Source organism: Silene latifolia, chromosome 2 (genome assembly GCF_048544455.1).
Source record: "Silene latifolia isolate original U9 population chromosome 2, ASM4854445v1, whole genome shotgun sequence".
Classification (NCBI taxonomy): Eukaryota; Viridiplantae; Streptophyta; class Magnoliopsida; order Caryophyllales; family Caryophyllaceae; genus Silene; species Silene latifolia.
This window is the reverse complement of record NC_133527.1, coordinates 26,601,690-26,621,548: the sequence shown is the minus strand read 5'-3', so window position 1 is coordinate 26,621,548 and position 19,859 is coordinate 26,601,690.

The following is a 19,859-nucleotide window of genomic DNA, read 5'->3' as shown; positions in this document are numbered from 1 at the left end:
GTGGAAAAAGGAAGTAGTTCATATGTGATAATATGTGATGAATAATGATGTTGCAGGATGAATGGTTTATAATGTGTATATACTAGTAACTTGTGATTAGGGGATTTGATATGATTTTACATAATTCGGTTTGCGTAAAGTTAGATAATAAGTTCATATAATTGTCTACTGTGGTATCATATGCACTTGTAAATGAAGAATGTGGTTGAAATAGATGAACTGATTGGAAAAGATGGAGTGTCAATTGCATGAGAATATGGATTTTGTGAATATGAATATGTTTAGATGACGAAGTGGAGTTGTAATATTGTTGTGTTAGTAACATGGAAATAGGATTTGTAATTGTATGAGTATGTTTTATTTTACGAAAAGTCATAAAATTAAAGCATGCGGTTAGTACACGATTAATGAGTTAAATAATATATGTGCATGATGGATGACTTTGAAGATAGTAACATGTGATTAGCAATACTGGTTTTATGAGTACTGAGTTGTTTTTGTCTACCTTGTTGTTGTTTAAGTCGTTTGGAAGTAAAAATCAAGTAGTTGTGTTTTTCGATTATAAAGAGGTCGTCTTTAAACTGTTATAACTTGAGATGTATAAATGATTTTAATGTGATTCCAATTGGAGGTGATAGCTTGTTGTTTTACGATTCTAATGATAGGTCACACGCCCAAAACGAACAAGAAATGAGTGAGTTATGACCGTTTTACGAAACCTGGACAGTGCTGAGAAATGCGTAGGGTACTCGATCGAGTGGGCCTTACTCGATCGAGTGCATCTTGGTACTCGATCGAGTACACCCTGGTAAAATTTGTTTTACGTGCTTCTGACCTTCACCTACTCGATCGAGTAAGTCCCTTACTCGATCGAGTGGCATGTACTCGATCTAGTGACCCCTATTTTGGGTCATATGCTTATCTTTAGACTTTGTTGCATATCATGTTTAATTCAAAAGTGTTATTTTGCTTCTTTATGCATTGTTTTACATGTATGTTGGTCTTGATGCGTAAGTTACCCAATATTGTGATGTAAGGAGTGGCATCTGTGGTGAGTATGAGTTCGGTGGGAGGACATGAGTTATATGTGGTTGTGATAGATAGTGGAAAAAGAAAAGAAGGATCGTTATGGCTTAATTGAGACATAGAGCATGTTCTCTGAGATGAGATGAGTGATATGATTGTGTGTTGAGTAACGTAAAAGCAAGTGAATATGGGCAAGGGATGATGTGAGTCTAAGGAACGTGAGAATGAAAGGATTGAGAGTAAGGATGTGGATAATGGCAACTTGAGATGTGTAAAGAATTATGGAGGAAGATGGTTAGGAGTCGTGTGGGTTAGGAGTATGCATAGTGAAAGTTCGTTTAAAGGGGTTGAGAAGAGTAATATATAGTGAACTTTGTGGAGACATGTCGCGAGGTGGATTTGTAGACAGTGAGTGAGTTTGGGAGATTTGGTTTATTAAGAGATGAAACTACTGTGTGATTTCCTTGGGTAATTAACGGTATGAAATGAATTCTGATTTCTAGAGAGGTACAAAGGAGATGCAATTGTTTGGACAGTGAACGTTGATTTTATGGATAGATTAGTGACAAGTGTGAGTGATAGCATAATAAGAGAAGATCCATGGTAAGAAAGAGTGAGATGATATCGGTATAAAATAATGGAATTTGAGTTTTGGAGCAACGAAAGGGTAATTGGATTACTAAAGAGTTAGCTAAAAGGAATAAGGAGTTGAACTATTAATTGGTATTGTTGAGTGTAAAGAGAAAAGAAGGATAAAAGTAAGCTGAGAAAAATGTTGACCAGAGTTATGTGATATAGAAGTAAGGAATCATCAAGATTTATGATATTATCATGAGGATATTAGTTAAGGGTTACATAGGAATTTCAGGACAACATGATTAATCATAAGTTTCGAGGAATTAAGGGAGTATGAAGTTGGTGGGGTATTTGCAAGATACGAGATTTTGGTGGAGAGTTAGATGATGATACAATTAAGGATAGTATTGGGAAGAATGTTGAGGTAATTGTGTTGATGGATTTGATGTTCGTTGTTTGGGATGTTAACCAAAGATAGAAAGAAATCGCGATATTTAGAGATGAGTGTAAGAGGTTTGATGTCCGGACAGCGGTAGTGTTATGGTTTGTGACTAGTGGTTAAGGGTGGTGATATATTAGAAAGGTAGTAATTCTAATGAGGTTGATTTTGTAGAGACCAGATTGATATGTATGGTTGTGAGAAAGTATAAGATGTGGTTATATGAGGCGGTTGTTAGTAGTTGAGTATTAATGGTATGGTTACAATTGGCAGGGGGTGATGGATATGCGAATGGGAGAATATGTTATGAGGGATATACGAGTTAAGCTCGGGTGAGGGGTAACTTTTATCAGGTGGTAACTTACGTGATCAGGATTGACTGGTTGTATGTGATTACGGGTCTGTGATATATATATAAATGTTTGTGTGAGGTTTTGACCTCACAAGACGTGATATGGTGTGGTTATCATAAAGTTGTTAGTTGAATGTTCTATAATGCATGTTGAGTACGCTAATCTACTTGAATGATGATTAAAAAGATAATAAATTGAGTGATCTGGCATGAATGGTTATACTTGTATGTATTCATGATACATGTCAATCTGTGATATGGTAAGGGGATGATATTCATGAGGTTATTACCTGTTTAATTCATAAAATATGTTGCGTTGTGATTTAGTAAAGTGGATTTGAGTAAGTTTTTTTTTCTTGTCAGAGAAGTTATTCTGAGTCAGCGTTTATGGGAATTGTATGCAGTTGTGATGTCTATCGATGTGGTTGTTGTGCCTCGGGTGGTGATCCGGGCACGGTACATAGTGTTGTGATGCGGGTATTTTCGCACCGCGCGGTGTGGTTTGTTGGTGGCGGTGTTGCGATGCCGTCACCGGTTGTGGTGGAGTAGGCGGGATGATTATGATACGAGTTGTCAAAAGTACATACCAGTCATACATAGATTGTTATTTTGTTTGATGTTGCTTCCTGTGAGTTTCAGTTTGTACAGATAGACAGTTGTTTTGTTATTGATGTTTCTTACCAGTTAAGTTTGGGAATCAGGGTAGAGTATGATATGAAATAGGGTTGTATATGTTTTCGTTGTTGTCATGGTATAATGATATTCTGTTGATGAGACACGGTTGTGAGAGGTTGTTACAGTAATTTTGATCTTGTTCTAGATAAGGCTTTAGTGGATATGGTAATGGCAAGTGATTTGTAAAACATGTGTGGTAATGACCTGAAAGATGCAGGTGGTTCATAATCCTTTGTTGAGACAGTGAGTGTAGGGTGTTGGGGGAATTAGTGTCATGTTAAGTTGTGTTTTTCGATTATAAAGAGGTCGTCTTTAAACTGTTATTATTTGAGATGTATAAATGATTTTAATGTGATTCCAATTGGAGGTGATAGCTTGTTGTTTTACGATTCTAGCGATAGGTCACACGCCCAAAACGAACAAAAAATGCGTGAGTTATGACCGTTTTACGAAAATTGGACAGTGTTGAGAAATGCGTAGGGTACTCGATCGAGTGGCCCTTACTCGACCGAGTACATCTTGGTACTCGATCGAGTACCCCCTTACTCGATCGAGTAACCCTGGTAAAATTTGTTTTACGTGCTTCTGACCTTCACCTACTCGATCGAGTAAGTCCCTTACTCGATCGAGTGGCATGTACTCGATCTAGTGACCCCTATTTTGGGTCATATGCTTATCTTTAGACTTTGTTGTGGGAAATAATCTGTATACTTCCCTTAATTTAGAAGGATTATAACGAATTTAACAATGATGATCAAAGGTCATAAACAAAATACATAAACAAAGTATAAAGGATTCAGAATTAACCTTCGGTCCTAGCAAAATTGGCCTAAGAACAATATCAAAATTGATATTCGCCTATCAGTTGCACCCAAGACGATATGAGATATGCCCTATTGATTGTGCTAGAATCGATCTAAAATTTTCTGTAAATTTTTAGTTGTTTTGTGTTTTTTCTGATGAGAGAGAGAGGCTAGGTCAAGAAAAAGAATTAGGGTCGAATAATTCTCTCCCTTTCTTTCTTATACTGGCCGGAAATTAGGATGAATAATACTTTCCTATTTTCGGCCCAACTGACCGAAATAAGGAGTATATTCTCCTTATTTTTGGTCTTTCTAAAAATATATAATATGTGTTGAATTGTCATCTAGTGAGGATCGAACCCAAGACCTCTTGGTTTGTGTACCCTCACTATTACCACTATACACATTCATCTTGTTGATATTAAATATAACTGATTATATTTAATTACGAATTAACAGATTAATTCGTCCAAGCTAATATTACATACATTTAATTAAATATAACTTATTATATTTAATTTACGAATTGACAGTTAATTAGTCTCAACTAATATTATTTAATTTTCATTAAATAATTATCTCATCAACACATTGACTAACTTTTTAGTCATTTTGGGCATCAATGTGATTATATTTCTATAACCACATTTCTCAAACACATCCTATAGGTGTGACCTTTAGGGACCAGTTGATCACCGCCATCTGTATGGTAATAACGTCAAACTTTCTAGCAAGCCAACCGTTATTACGTAAACGTTAATCAACTGATTAAATATACGAAGTATACCCTTGTGAACCTGTAAGAGATTTACAAATGTTATCACACTAATTTGTGGAGGACACAAGCTCCAACAAACTCCCACTTGTCCTCACAAGTGTATGTGCGATAACCGATTCTCATATCTTAAAATTTCTCCCACTCAATGTAAAACAATTTGCAAATCCGAATTTACAAAGGTCGTATTTTACAAGCGATCAATATCAAGAGTGGTTTCCCCGACTAGAGAGTAACTTAACTGATAAACGAATCAACATTCGAGCATGGCCATGCATTTCAGTTACAACTCCTCGAGTGGCCCTGAGAAATAACTATACCTGATAAGGGTTGGATATTTTCCTCAACTCGAATCCTGCGGATGTAAGCACAGTATGAAATGACCCAGAAAAAATCTACTTAGCCTCCAGTTATGGCAGACCGTAAGAAAGACACCAAAGTCACCCAAAACTGCCTTAATCTCAAGAGACAGTCGATAGTCAAAAGAATCGAATCTAGGAACACAATGGATGTCCTATCCACGACCTGGCACTGAATGTTCTTAAACATTTAGGACTCCATTACGTTGTCACAAAAAGTTGTCCTCCGAGGTATCGTCATAATCTCGTATCTGTGATCGATCAGTCAACCGTTTGACTTATGGCTCGTTGAACCCACCATCAATCGACTGCACCATATAATAGCCGGAGTTATCAGCTCACATTGGCGATTACGGACCAAAAAAAATATAATGTAATTCAGTTCACTTTGTGGCGTTCAATGTTGTCAGTACAATCCACATGAAAAACAAAAATATTATATATATAAAACGATGAAGTTATAAATAGTATATGAAAAAGATAATGTATCAAATCCATAATCAAGTACTACAACTCAGGAACATGTTTAATTTCCATGGAATTAACATGCCCTACATGCTTATCATAATTCAACGGTTTGGTGAGAGGATCTGCGATGCTATCATCCGTCGCAATATTGTCAATCACTATCTCTTCTTGCTCCACGTAATCACGGATCAGGTGAGCCTTCCGAAGTACATGTCTAGATTTATTGCTAGACTTTGGCTCCTTAGCCTGGAAGATGGCAACTCTATTGTCACAATAGATGGTGATCGGGTCATTCGAACTAGGAACTACCGAAAGCCCTTGTAAGAATTGACGCATCCATATCGCTTCCTTTGCTGCCTCCGAAGCGGCATAGTACTCGGATTCAGTAGTAGAATCTGCTACAACACTCTGTTTTGGAACTCTTCCACTGACCGACACCATTAAGAGTGAAGACGAACCCGGACTGAGATTTTGAATCATCTCGATCCGTTTGGAAGCTAGCATCTGCGTAACCGGTTGCGCATAGCTTAGTATCGCCTCCATAAGTCAATACCCAATCCTTAGTCCTCCGTAGGTACTTGAGGATATTTTTGACTGCTATCCAGTGTGTTTCACCTGGAGTCTTTTGGTACCGACTCGTCATACTCAATGCATATGCCACGTCTGGACGTGTGCATATCATGGCATACATGATCGATCCTATTGCTGATGCATAAGGAACACGACTCATGCGCTCAATCCCTTCAGGCGTCGTGGGTGACTGAGACTTGCTCAACTGCATCCCAGTCGTCATAGGAAGGTTCCCCTTCTTGGAGTTGGTCATGCTGAACCTCTCAAGAACCTTATCTAAATAAGACTCCCGACTAAGTGATAACGTCCGTCGTGATCTATCTCGGTCGATACGGATTCCCAAATTGCGTTGTGCCTCACCCAGATCTTTCATCTGGAAATGGTTCTTCAACCATTCTTTAACCGAAGAAAGGAGAGGAATGTCATTCCCAATCAAGAGTATGTCATCGACATACAATATCAAGAATACAATCTTGCTCCCACTCGACTTGATATATAAGCATGGTTCTTCGACCGATCGAGTGAAACCATACTCTTTTATCACTTGGTCGAAACGATGATTCCAACTCCGAGAAGCTTGCTTAAGTCCGTAAATGGAACGCTTAAGCTTGCATACTTTCTTAGGATGCTCAGGATCTATGAAACCTTCGGGTTGCACCATGTACAACTCTTCCTCCAAATAACCGTTTAAGAAGGCGGTTTTCACATCCATTTGCCAAATTTCATAATCATGAAATGTGGCAATCGCTAAGATTATTCGAATGGAACGTAGCATGACTACAAGTGCAAAAATCTCATCATAATACAATCCTTGCACTTGAGTGAAACCTTTTGCCACAAGTCGTGCCTTATAGATATCTGGTTGCGCGTCTACAGAACGCTTTATTTTGTAAAGCCATTTGCACTGTAGAGGTTTTACCTTATTAGGTAAATCAACTAGATCCCATACGTTATTCTCATACATGGAGTCCATCTCGGATTCCATGGCTTCAAGCCATAGCTTTGAGTCGGAACAGGCCATAGCACCTTTATAGGTTGCGGGTTCATTACTTTCTAGAAGTAAAACGTCATTCACCTCGACCATACCAATGTATCTGTCCGGAGGATGAGAGTCTCTACCCGACCTCCTAGGTTCCTCAGGAATATTAACCGTATCATCAGTTGGAGGTACAGCTTCCTCCATCTGTTCCTCGGTTGTTGGTTCTGGAATCTCCGACAGCTCGAAGGTTCTATTACTCGACTTGTTCTCGAGAAATTCTTTCTCTAAGAACGTCGCACTAGCCGCAACAAAAACTCGATGTTCGGTAGGCGAATAGAAGTAATGACCAAATGTTCCTTTTGGATAACCTATAAAGTATGTCTTGACCGATCGTGGGCCGAGCTTATCCTCGTGTCTCCACTTGACATAAGCCTCGCAGCCCCAAACCCGAATAAAGGACAAGTTAGGGACCGTTCCCTTCCACATTTCATATGGAGTCTTGTCGACAGCTTTAGACGGACTTCGGTTAAGTATAAGAGCGGCTGACAAAAGAGCATAACCCCATAATGAATCAGGCACCACCGTGTGACTCATCATGGATCGAACCATATCAAGTAAGGTTCAATTTCTCCGTTCGGACACACCATTCAATTGAGGTGTTCCAGGTGGAGTTAACTGCAAAACGATTCCACAGTCTTTCAGGTGTTGATCAAACTCATTTGAAAGATATTCGCCACCCCGATCTGAACGGAGTGCTTTAATCTTTCTACCCAGTTGGTTCTGTACCCTATTCTGGTATTCCTTGAATTTCTCAAAGGACTCACTTTTATGCTTCATTAAGTAGACATATCCGTATCTACTCAAATCGTCTGTGAAAGTGATAAAATATCTATAGCCATCTCTAGCGGTAATTGACATAGGTCCACATACGTCCGTATGTATGAGTCCTAATAGGTCAATAGCGCGCATTCCAACACCTTTGAAGGAAATTCGAGTCATCTTGCCAATGAGACATGATTCACACGTGCCATATGTAGAAAAATCGAATGCGGGAATAGTCCCATTATCGACGAGTTTCTTCACGCGTTTCTCATTTATGTGTCCCATTCGACAATGCCATAGATAGGTTTGATCTTTGTCACCAACCTTTAATTTCTTATTATTCATGTGTAATACTTCCGTGGTTTGATCTAAGATGTAAATTCCATTCATGGAAACTGCTTTGCCATAAATCATTTCATTAAAAGAGAAAATACAACTATTATCCTTTATTGAAAATGTAAAACCGTCTTTAGCAAGTACGGAAACAGAAATAATGTTCTTAGATAAACTGGGTACATAGTAACAGTTATTTAAAGATAACTCAAAACCACTAGGGAGTTGGATTACATATGTCCCCTTCGAGGCGGACAACTCGTGCTCCATTCCCGACTCGCAGGTCCACATCACCTTTTTCGAGAGGTATGATGTTCTTTAGGCCCTGCAAATGATTACACAGATGAGAACCACAACCAGTATCAAGTACCCAAGTTTCGAAACTTGCATGGTTAATCTCAATCATATGAATATAAGATGACATACCAACAGGAACGACGCGGCCTGCCTTGATGTCCTCAGGGTAGACGGAACAGTTCCTCCTCCAATGTCCAGTCTTGTAACAATGGTGGGACTCTATGTCACCGCCCTTGCTCTTTGTCTTGCTCTGTGAGCCACTAGTCTCACCAGACGCACTCTTACCGTTTCCTGGCTTCTTGAACTTTGGCTTACCTACAGCTAGGTCGCCATGAGCCTTGCCCTTACCTTTACTCTTGTTGTGAATCGTGAGAACATCCTGCTTCATGCTCCCACTCAATTTCATATCCTTCTCGGTCTGTACGAGAAGGGAGTGTAGCTCATGAGGACTCTTTTTTCAAGTCATTCATGTAGTAGTTCGCCCTGAAAAGGGCAAAACCATCGTGAAGAGAATGAAGCATTCGGTCAATGACAATGCTCTCACTGATTCTACAATTCAGTGTCTCCAGTTTCTCGACATTCTCAATCATGTGAAGAATGTGTGGGCTAACTGGTTGGCCCTTCTGGAGTTTCGCATCAAAGAAGCGACAGGTATGCTCATATGTAACGATTCTCGGTGCTTTTGAGAACTCGTTAGTGAGCGTAGTGAAAATCTTGTTTGCACTTTGGGCAATGAAGCGTCTCTGCAAATTGGTTTCCATTGGAAAGATGAGTACGTTCTTTATCGCACCCGCTTCCATAACGAAGTCACTATAAGCGAGTGACTCGTTGACTCCTGCATTTGGGCCTGGGTTGACCGGTATTGGCTCAGTTAAATACCTGAACTAACCGTCAGTAATGGCAGCATTCCGTAGTGCCGCCTCCCAGTCCGCAAAGTTGGACCCATCATTCTTCAGTCGCGTGGACTGATTCATTTGGTCCATGAACACTTTTAGCCAGGATGAACGATCTAGTGTGGCACTAGGCATTGGGATTGCGTTGTTTCCAGCCATTTGTTGTAACAGTATTATTGATAATAAACGTGTTCTACACTGCGAAAGAAGAATAAAAATAATAAGCATGTGCATCGTTTTGATTTTAAGTCTAATGAACTAATGTCATAACGCGAAGACTCAAAACATTTATACAATTGACCTCCCTCAAGAATTATATAAATGACCCCAAGACTCAATTCTCTGTAAATTGAAAGCTAACCTTTTAGCTAATTCTACCGTTAGAATTCTTGGTCGATAAATTTCTGTAAATACTATCTTTAGTCCATCACAATCACGAGAAACTCTTCGAACTATGATGTTGAGGTAAACTAAGTCAACACAACTACTTACCCAACGTAGAAGGGGTCATATTAGGCCTACCGACGAAGAAGGGATTCATAGTTGTTTGCCCTTATAAAGACTAATCTCAATTTCCGTTTTAGAGGAAGATCCCATCAACTTTATTTTAATTCATTTTAAGTGAACTATAATCTAGCATGCGAGAATGAATAAACTAAGGTGATGGCTTATAGACTGTGACATCTGCATGTCCATGAAAACTAACATACAACCTATATGAGTCAATTTTCATGCATTTTAGAAGTAGGTGGTTTGGTTTTAGGTGGAATATGATGCAATTACTAACATGTGAATGAAACGCAATAATAATGAAAAACGTAAAAAAAAAAAAACAGTAAAAGTCCTAATGTGGCCTATCCTATCAAAATGAACAATAAATACAAGTTTGGAATCCATCCTTGGACCCGAGAAGCTTGTCTTGATGTTCCATCTTGATCCATGTAGCGGGAGTGAGCTTGAATCTTCATCTTTAGTCTTCTTTGAAATTACAATAAATAAAATTACATAATTGACCTATTTATTACATTCTAATTTCAAAACCCAAAACTAAAATAAAGGAGATTCGAGATCTCATAATTACATAAAAATCATGTTTCCTTCATTACGAAAACATAATTTGACTAAGGCCACACTTAGTATTACAAATTACAACCGATTGCAAAATTAAATACGTAAATAAAATTCATTCATTCGATTCATTCAACAAAATTAAAAGCATCAACTAAAAATAAATTAAACATACATGACACAATTCCTTAATTATGTTGATTAATTTATCCAAACCACCTATTTAAATTTAAATTAAGTGACAATTCCGCAATTAATCACATTAATTTCATTCTTAATCCATATTAAACTTGTAATATGAATTCTATCCGTCAAAATTTTGATCTGCTTTAAAATAACTCGTTATCTTTAAATTGTGAACCGATTCACAATAACTAATTGGCCAAAATAAAAATAAAAAAAACAACCCTTTTTTTCTTGTTTGGTCTCGGCAGAACCAAACAAAAGAAATTTTTTTTTTTTTTATTAAAATCCCAGCTCTCGGCTGGAAAAAGAAAATAGCCAATTTTTTTTTTTTTATGTATCCGGCAATAAAAATAAAAAACTTCCCCCTTTTTTTTTATGCGGCAAAAAGAAAAAAAAAACAAAACTTTCCTTTTCTTTTTCTGATTCGGTAAATCAAAAAAAAATTCCTAAAAACTGTTTTTTTTTTTCTTTCCAACGGCAAATCCTAAAAATTGAGCCGTCAAAAAAAAATATTTCCCTTTTGCGGCAATATGCCTTAATTCAAAGATTTTATGAAGAAAATGTTTAAGTTGCTATTAGGACATGATTTAGCAAATGCATTAATAAACATGATTAATCGTATATGCTAAAACTATATAGCAAAAACAAATTCTTACATCAATGACATGATGATACTATATGTATTTTAACTTAATCTGCATTAAATCAACATCTACCAATTCTCATATGATAATTTTAACCGATTAAAACAATGATATGATCTAAAGAAATTGGATATAAATCATCAAACAAAAGGAAAAACGAAAGAAGAAAAAAAAAACAGGCCGAAAGATAAAAAAAACTCGGCCAAAAATTTTTTCAGCCGAAAAAAAAAACGAAACCCTAATTTTTTCGAGAATTAGGTTATTGTTTACATACAATTTTTATGAAAATCATCAATATCAAAAACGTGGCCTATTGCTTTGATACCACTTGTGGGAAATAATCTGTATACTTCCCTTAATTTAGAAGGATTATAACGAATTTAACAATGATGATCAAAGGTCATAAACAAAATACATAAACAAAGTATAAAGGATTCAGAATTAACCTTCGATCCTAGCAAAATTGGCCTAAGAACAATATCAAAATTGATATTCGCCTATCAGTTGCACCCAAGACGATATGAGATATGCCCTATTGATTGTGCTAGAATCGATCTAAAATTTTCTGTAAATTTTTAGTTGTTTTGTGTTTTTTCTAATGAGAGAGAGAGGCTAGGTCAAGAAAAAGAATTAGGGTCGAATAATTCTCTCCCTTTCTTTCTTATACTGGCCGAAAATTAGGATGAATAATACTTTCCTATTTTCGGCCCAACTGACCGAAATAAGGAGTATATTCTCCTTATTTTTGGTCTTTCCAAATATATATAATATGTGTTGAATTGTCATCTAATGAGGATCGAACCCAAGACCTCTTGGTTTGTGTACCCTCACTATTACCACTATGACACATTCATCTTGTTGATATTAAATATAACTGATTATATTTAATTACGAATTAACAGATTAATTCGTCCAAGCTAATATTACATACATTTAATTAAATATAACTTATTATATTTAATTTACGAATTGACAGATTAATTAAATCCTCAACTAATATTATTTAATTTTCATTAAATAATTATCTCATCAACACATTGACTAACTTTTTAGTCATTTTGGGCATCAATGTGATTATATTTCTATAACCACATTTCTCAAACACATCATATATGTGTGACTTTTAGGGACCAGTTGATCACCGCCATCTGTATGGTAATAACGTCAAACTTTCTAGCAAGCCAACCGTTATTAGGTAAACGTTAATCAACTGATTAAATATACGAAGTATACCCTTGTGAACCTGTAAGATATTTACAAATGTTATCACACTAATTTGTGGAGGACACAAGCTCCAACATTTGTTGCATATCATGTTTAATTCAAAAGTGTTATTTTGCTTCTTTATGCATTATTTTACATGTATGTTGGTCTTGATGCGTAAGTTACCCAATATTGTTATGTAAGGAGTGGCACCTGTGGTGAGTATGAGTTCGGTGGAAGGACATGAGTTATATGTGGTTGTGATAGATAGTGGAAAAAGAAAAGGAGGATCGTTATGGCTTAATTGAGACATAGAGCATGTTCTCTGAGATGAGATGAGTGATATGATTGTGTGTTGAGTAACGTAAAAGCAAGTGAATATGGGTAAGGGATGATGTGAGTCTAAGGAACGTGAGAATGAAAGGATTGAGAGTAAGGATGTGGATAATGGCAACTTGAGATGTGTAAAGAATTATGGAGGAAGATGGTTCGGAGTCGTGTGGGTTAGGAGTATGCATAGTGAAAGTTCCTTTAAAGGGGTTGAAAAGAGTAATATATAGTGAACTTTGTGGAGACATGTCGCGAGGTGGATTTGTAGACAGTGAGTGAGTTTGGGAGATTTGGTTTATTAAGAGATGAAACTACTGTGTGATTTCCTTGGGTAATTAACGGTATGAAATGAATTCTGATTTCTAGAGAGGTACAAAGGAGATGCAATTGTTTGGACAGTGAACGTTGATTTTATGGATAGATTAGTGGCAAGTGTGAGTGATAGCATAATAAGAGAAGATCCATGGTAAGAAAGAGTGAGATGATATCGGTATAAAATAATGGAATTTGAGTTTTGGAGCAACGAAAGGGTAACTGGATTACTAAAGAGTTAGGTAGAAGGAATAAGGAGTTGAACTATTAATTGGTATTGTTGAGTGTAAAGAGAAAAGAAGGATAAAAGTAAGCTGAGAAAAATGTTGACCAGAGTTATGTGATATAGAAGTAAGGAATCGTCGAGATTTATGATATTATCATGAGGATATTAGTTAAGGGTTACATAGGAATTTCAGGACAACATGATTAATCATGAGTTTCGAGGAATTAAGGGAGTATGAAGTTGGTGGGGTATTTGCACGATACGAGATTTTGGTGGAGAGTTAGATGATGATACAATTAAGGATAGTATTGGGAAGAATGTTGAGGTAATTGTGTTAATGGATTCGATGTTCGTTGTTTGGGATGTTAACCAAAGATAGAAAGAAATCGCGATATTTAGAGATGAGTGTAAGAGGTTTGATGTCCGGACAGCGGTAGTGTTATGGTTTGTGACTAGTGGTTAAGGGTGGTGGTATATTAGAAAGGTAGCAATTCTAATGAGGTTGATTTTGTAGAGACCAGATTGATATGTATGGTTGTGAGAAAGTATAAGATGTGGTTATATGAGGCGGTTGTTAGTAGTTGAGTATTAATGGTATGGTTACAATTGGCAGGGGGTGATGGATATGCGAATGGGAGAATATGTTATGAGGGGTATACGAGTTAAGCTCGGGTGAGGGGTAACTTTTATCAGGTGGTAACTTACGTGATCAGGATTGACTGGTTGTATGTGATTACGGGTCTATGATATATATATAAATGTTTGTGTGAGGTTTTGACCTCACAAGACGTGATATGGTGTGGTTATCATAAAGTTGTTAGTTGAATGTTCTGTAATGCATGTTGAGTACGCTAATCTAATTGAATGATGATTAAAAAGATAATAAATTGAGTGATCTGGCATGACTGGTTATACTTGTATGTATTCATGATACATGTCAATCTGTGATATGGTAAGGGATGATATTCATGAGGTTATTACCTGTTTAATTCATAAAATATGTTGCGTTGTGATTTAGTAAAGTGGATTTGAGTAAGTTTTTTATTTCTTGTCTGAAAAGTTATTCTGAGTCAGCGTTTATGGGAATTGTATGCAGTTGTGATGTCTATCAATGTGGTTGTTGTGCCTCGGGTGGTGATCCAGGCACGGTACATAGTGTTGTGATGCGGGTATTTTCGCACTGCGGTGTGGCTGTTGGTGGCGGTGTTGCGATGCCGTCACCGGTTGTGGTGGAGTAGGCGGGATGATTATGATACGAGTTTTCAAAAGTACATACCAGTCATACATAGATTGTTGTTTTGTTTGATATTGCTTCCTGTGAGTTTCAGTTTGTACAGATAGATACTTGGTTTGTTATTGATGTTTCTTACCAGTTAAGTTTGGGAATCAGGGTAGAGTATGATATGAAATAGAGTTGTATATGTTTTCGTTGTTGTCATGGTATAATGATATTCTGTTGATGAGACACGGTTGTGAGAAGTTGTTACAGTAATTTTGATCTTTTCTAGATAAGGCTTTAGTGGATATGGTAATGGCAAGTGATTCGTAAAACATGTGTGGTAATGACCTGAAAGATGCAGGTGGTTCATAATCCTTTGTTGAGACAGTGAGTGTCGGGTGTTGAGGGAATTAGTGTCATGTTAAGTTGTGTATGAGTTTTGAGGTAATGAAAGAAAGAACTTGAGGATCTAGTGTGAGTATACGTACCGAATGTGGATCGTGAGTTATGCTTTTGGGACATAGGTGCTTTACATAGAGAGGTATGTTGTTTTGCAGTAATAATGGAGAGTTAGTATGGTGATTTTGCTACGAGTTTTATGGTATAGGTTAGGTGGTGTGGCGAATGAGTTGAGGTATGAGAAGTGTTTAAGTAAGAGAGCCTTGGATATATGCATGGCGAGTGTTTAGATTATAGGTGGTTATCTTTGACATGCGGTGGTGATGAGGATAATGAGACGATATAGCTCGGATTTAGTATTAGTGAGTTACGAGGACGTAACATTTATCTTAAGAGGAGTAGGATGCGATAAAAGAGATTTTGATGGTTGTGCATATGGTGGTATATTCGCAGTAGAGTGTTGGTGTAGCATAAAGAAGGGAGTTGAATATTTCACTAGTGTTGACAGTTGGATGATGAGGTTATGAGTGTGAGTAAACTTCGAGGACGAAGTTCCTTTTAAGAGTGGTAGAATGTAACATTCCGTTTGATGTCTATGAGTGTCTTGATATTGGATTTGATAGTGGATGATATTATGGAGCTAGCAGCGTTAGAGGATGGGAGTTGGTTATGTATGGAGTTGGTGTCGTGAGAGATATATATGTGGTAGATACGATATCGTGAGTCATGTTGTGTAAGTAAACATAGTTGGTGGAGTGGGTGTTAAGAGTTCATGGTTTATGTTTGGTCGAGTTCTTGAGTTCTTAGTATGTTGTTGTGTCTTGGTCGAGTTAGTATGGTTGTTTTTAGGTATGGGTTGAACTTCGGGGACGAAGTTCTTTTTAAGGAGGGAAGACTGTAATACTACGGTTTATGAGTCTCTGGGTACTCTATCGAGTAGGCCTTACTCTGTCGAGTAAGGGTGAGTTGCGTTTTAAAATAGTTTCTGACCTGTTGGGTACTCGATCGAGTAACGTTGATACTCGATCGAGTAAGGGGGCACTCGATCGAGTACCTCAGCTACTCACTTTAAACAGTATTTAAAGTATTTAAAACCTCTTTTTACGGATTTCCAGTAGATAATCACTTTAAACAGTATTTACTTTTAAGTATGTTTCGTTATTGTCTTATGATTATCATTGCCTCGGAGAACCGAGATGGTAGCACTTACATGCCTTAAGTGGTCCTGGTAAGGCACTTGTAATATGGGGGTGTTACAAAAATACCCCACAATACTCATACTTTATCTTACTTTAATCACCTCACCCCACAAATAATACTTATTTTAATCACCTTAACCCACAACAATACTTATTTTAATCACATAATACCTTCCCTCTCTCCAATCTCCTACCCCACTACAATACTTTACCATATAATACTCACCTCCCTTAATTCTCGTGTCCTCCATGAAAGAGGAGGGTTATTAAGAATAAGAGGGAGTATAAAATATTCAATTATTTAGGTTAACATTTTTTAAATGTTAATCATTGTATCAATGTTCTTAAAAACATACCCGTGCAAATTACACAGGTTGAAAACTAGTATGTCTAAAAACAGGAACAAGCCCACTTCGTAGTCGTACGTATAAGAAAAACTGCCAAAAATGTATGTAATGGAGATTGAACCCTTGTCCGTTGAGGCTTAGCTACAACATTCAAACTTAGGACAAATTAAATTCCTCCTTTAGCATTCATCATTTGTTATTATTATTTTTATTTGGTACTACATGTTTTACAAAAACCCGAGTTATCCTTCTCTAAACTCTCTCTCTAAAAAAACCAAGAAAACCCTTAATCCCTCTTTTGTTTCCACCGCCTCCTCCATCCACACACTTCATCCCCTTCCACCCCTACCCTATCGACGGAGATAGTGTCTTTCCTGGACTTATCTCCGGCGATCGCTCACGCCTCCTCCCTGATGCCGTCCTCTACAATTCGATCCCACTCCCTTTTTCTGTGATGGTTCTTGATTTGATCGTCTGGTTGGCTGGTTGATGTTGTATGTCGGTCACTCTGAGGTTGTTCTGTTCCGCCATCCCCTTGTCCTGTCATTGAAAGCATTACATGCAGCCCAAGGGTGTTTCCTCTCTCCCTCTCCCTCGCCCCTTTCCCCACCCCTGGTAAGTTATCTGGTTTATTGAGTTTGTCGATCTGATCGACTTGTTTTTCTTCTTTGGTGTCGCGTTTTGTTTGTAGTGGTGGTGTTGTGACTATCTGGCCCCCTTCCCCTTTCCCCACCTTTTGGTCCCAACTCCTGGTTTTTTATCAGTCTAAGTTGTTCTCGTGGTTAGTTAGTTGCATGTTTGCCGATGGTCTTGGGGGGTTTCGTCTGGAATTTGGAGTCTCAGAGGCTCTTTGGGTCCTGTTGATGTTGTGTCTGTTGTCACGGTTGTGGATGGCTGGTCAAGTCCGTCTTTTTTCTTGGTTTGGAGTGAGGTCTTGCTATTGGGGTTCTTTGTTGTTTTTTTTTGGCGTGATTGGTATGGTGTATTTGGGTTTTTTTGGCAGTGTCGTTGGTTGGGTTGGATGCGGTGATTTTGTCATCTTAAGAAATGTTTGATCCTTTTATTTCGTTTTTAGGTTTTTACCGAATAATAACCTTCTCTAGGTTTATCCTCCCGTCTTCGCCATGGCGGTTTTGGGTGTCCCGTCCCTTTACGTCCTATGGTTTGTTTGCGTCCGTTGTCGGGTTAATAATGACGATTGTAACTTTACATTCGGTTCGTGTTGTGACCATCTCTACCCAGTGTTTAGAGATGGTCTTGGTTTTGGGTTTGGTCAGGGGGTTGTTGAAGTTGAAGTGGTTATCGATTTTGTCAGTGAGTGAAGTACTCACTTTTACGGGTGACGAGTTTTTGGTTCATAGGGATGGTGTCCATAAGTGTAGGAGTCTTTTCTCCTTTGGAGACAGATTTTTTTAGTCTGTTTTCCGCTTTCCTTTTCTACGTCCGTGTGGCGTAAGTACACTTGGCTCTCTCTCACTGGATCAAGAGTTTATTTGGCTCCCGGCTGCTGTGTATCATAGCCAAGGAGATGAATCTCCGAGACACTCTTTTGGGTCTTGTTGCAGGTATTTCTCTGAAGCTGTGTTTTTCAAGACGAGTGAAGATTTGGTCTATCAGTTGACCAGCTCGGTTCGTACCCTCAAGAGGGTTGAAGATGAAGTTTTTGGAGTCCGTTTACAGTCTGCCGCACGCCATCAACATGTGTATGTTAACCGATATAATTACTTTTTTTGTCTTAGATTACGACTTTAGTAGTATAAGTGAATTGGACCATATGAGTCCAATGCCAATTGTGTAAGACGAAAAAACTTTCTTTACCGTTGCCAAAAAAAAGCATTCATCATTTATTGAGTAATCTAAAAGAGTTACTATTTGTTATGTCTCTTTAAAAATCGATTTGAATTCTAATCAATTGCTGCCACAATTAAAAAGAGTCTTTCATTATTTCGAAAGCTTTAGGCTCCGTTTGGCAAGTATTTCAGGTACCTGATTTAGTCAAAATAGCTTTTATTTGACCAAAATTTCAGGTACCTTATTTTTTTGTAAACGTTTATCAAGTAGCTTATTGGCTACCTGAAATGAAATGCTACGTAGAGTAGAATTTGAGATTTCAGGTACCTGATCTAGTATGATTTTCCGTTTTTAGCCTTTAAATATATACTATTAAATAATTATCATATCCTTTTACGTCATTTCATCCAAATCAATTACTTTTTCAATTAGTTTGCCAAACATTTTTTTATATAATCGGCTACCTTATAAGTTCTTAATTTCCAGCTACCTTATCTACTACTTAGATGCTTTCAGCAGTTATCCGCTCCGCACTTGGCTACCCAGCGTTTACCGTGGGCACGATAACTGGTACACCAGAGGTGCGTCCTTCCCGGTCCTCTCGTACTAGGGAAAGGTCCTCTCAATGCTCTATCGCCCACACCGGATATGGACCGAACTGTCTCACGACGTTCTGAACCCAGCTCACGTACCGCTTTAATGGGCGAACAGCCCAACCCTTGGAACATACTACAGCCCCAGGTGGCGAAGAGCCGATATCGAGGAACTTTTCATGTTTCAGTTAGTTTTTCAGTTTTCAGCTACCTTTTCAGTTAGTTTTACCAAACAAAGTCTTAGCCTTATTTTTTTGAATCATTGAGTTTAGACATTACTTCGTTGATTTTTCATCCTTTCAAAAATGAAAATGACAGCAACATACATTTTTGTCATTTACGTCTATATCAAAGGATCTAATCATATGAACGAGGAATTTTCGCACGATATATAAATATCAAATTAATTGATGAAAAGGTTTTATCAAAATGTTTTGTGGGATTTCACATTTGCTTAAATTTTTATCCTTTTTATTTTTTTCGTCAAAGATACCTTACAAAATTGCTTCAATTGGAGTCACTTTTTGAGCAGCCTTGATAGGAAGTCAGTTTAACAAATCACAAAATCTCATTGAAGACGGCATGTATCCGTTACTTTGGAGTAACGGATACCATTTTCTCTCACAAATGACCCAAATAGAGGAAATAGGGAAGCACATGGGGTGCCCCACCTTGTCCCCTCTATCCGTTTTGTGAGTAACATTACCCGTCACTTGCTCCGACCCATCTTCAGCAAGACTAACTGTTAACAAATAGACTGATGTATAGTGAGTCTCTACCAAAAATCTTTTGGCTGATTTCCTGAGCGAACCCAAAGTGTCCAACTCCTCGAATTAAAACCCTAATTCCAACCCAACGCCCCTTTTCACATTCCTATATATTTGCCTCAAACCCACCCAATTAATCATCAGTCATCTCCGCCTGATGCCCTTCATACACACTCTCTTTCCTCTCGTCTTTTGTTTTGTTCGCTTT